Source organism: Microtus pennsylvanicus, chromosome X (genome assembly GCF_037038515.1).
Source record: "Microtus pennsylvanicus isolate mMicPen1 chromosome X, mMicPen1.hap1, whole genome shotgun sequence".
Lineage (NCBI taxonomy): Eukaryota > Metazoa > Chordata > Mammalia > Rodentia > Cricetidae > Microtus > Microtus pennsylvanicus.
The window spans coordinates 1,478,183-1,479,993 of record NC_134601.1 but is presented as its reverse complement, the minus strand read 5'-3'; positions in this window follow the sequence as shown (position 1 = coordinate 1,479,993).

Sequence of the window (1,811 nt, the reverse complement as noted above, 5' to 3'; positions counted from 1 at the left end):
GAACACTACTTACTGGCTTGTTCCCCTGGCTCGTGCTCAGCCAGTTTTCTTACACAACCTAGAGGTAACACTGCCAACAGTGAGCTGGGCCTTGCCTACATTAAGCAGCAATCATGGAAATGCTCCCACAGACACGGCCATGGGTTAATCTGATAGAGACAACCCTTCATTTGAGACTCCCTCAGCTAATTCTGGGCTATGTCGAATTGATTGCTGAAGCTAAGTAGGAGAGAGACAAAGAAATTTATGGGGCCCATGAGGCCCCTGCTTTGCCCATTGCACAAGCATTGATGGGACACTATGTGCCAAGCATTGTTCTAGACACTGGAGATGTAGGAATGAAGGGAAATAATCTTGGCATCCCTTGTGATGGTTCTCACCACTCTTAAGAGGGATTAAATTATCACACCAGTGAAAGTGTAATTACAAAGGGAAATAGAACCATTCCAGCACAAAATAATTCAGCTAGGGCTACCAGTTAGCAATCATGGCAGCATCCAAAGTTTAGAGCAGCACTTCCTCAACTTGAGCACGCCTCAGAATTCCCCGAGAGAGCTTGATGAACGGCCAGTTGATGAGACTCAGCCCCAGATTTTCTGACTCTGTAGGACAGGAATGGAGCCCAATCAGTGGAAGATTTACCAAACTCCCATGGAGATCACACTTGGACGCGCTGGTCCAATCAAAGGGATTTGGAGTGGAGTCCTGCAGCCTTCTTGGGTAGTCCCTTGGGATGTCTGCAGAGAAGTGCTGGCAGGAAAAGAATCAGGTAAAATGCCTTAGACCGCTACATTTCTCATCCATCTTTCACACTGCTAAGTTGAACCAAAGCACAGTCTGCTGCTCTGCCTGCCATATCCCAGGATCCACTGAAGGCCAGACAAATGGGAAGAGTGTCTTCTTTAGGAAGGATCAAGGAGTCCTCTGTGCAGGATCAGTCTACAAGGGAAACTCAAGTGAAAGTTAGGTTACGGGACTGCTCTTAGGCCAGGACCAGAGAGAAGAGAAGACCCTGGGTGAGTCCATTGCCATCCTTTTGGTCATTTTCTGACTCATGGATTGAAGAGTGCTTTTCTCATGAGATCACACAAAAGACTGTTGGATAGGAGGCTCTTGGTTATCCCTGGTCGTGGATCCAATTCCAAATAACTTCAGGGCACACTCCACCTCTAGCCCATAGGCCACATGCAGCCAGGGACAGTTATGAATATAGCCCAGCATCAAATCATAAACTTCCTTAATGCATTATGAGGGTTTATAGCACTGTTTTTAGTAAGTTGATTGTACGGTTCTCAAGTGTGAACACTGTAGATAGCAATGTTGTGTTGCAATGCCAAGTAGTTAGATGTGCCTGAAGGGAATTTATTATCTCATATAACAAGAAGCCCGTGAGGTAGCGAAGTGCCAGGGGCGGTTAATTATATCCTTCAATGGCTAGCTAGTCTCAGTGTGTTGGACAGCTTACCTCATGGCTGTAAGATGATTGTAGCAGTCCTGGTGACAGTACATAATACACCACTTTCCAATGGTAGCAGTAAGAAACCTTGGATCTCTTCGGGAGAGCTGAGAAATGTTTTCCAGAAAGTATGATCCTGCAGGTGCTTAGAGCTGGCTTCCATGCCATGAACCATAAACAATTAAGAGAACTAAGATTCATGAACCATAAAGAATGAAGAGAACTACGATTTGCATCCTGAGCTGAGGCCAGCCCTATCTAAAATGTATAGCTATGGGAAACAACATGGACCCAAATCTATCTGGTGTAGGCTGACAAGTGGCTTGACTATACCTGTGGGCTTCCTAAGGGATAT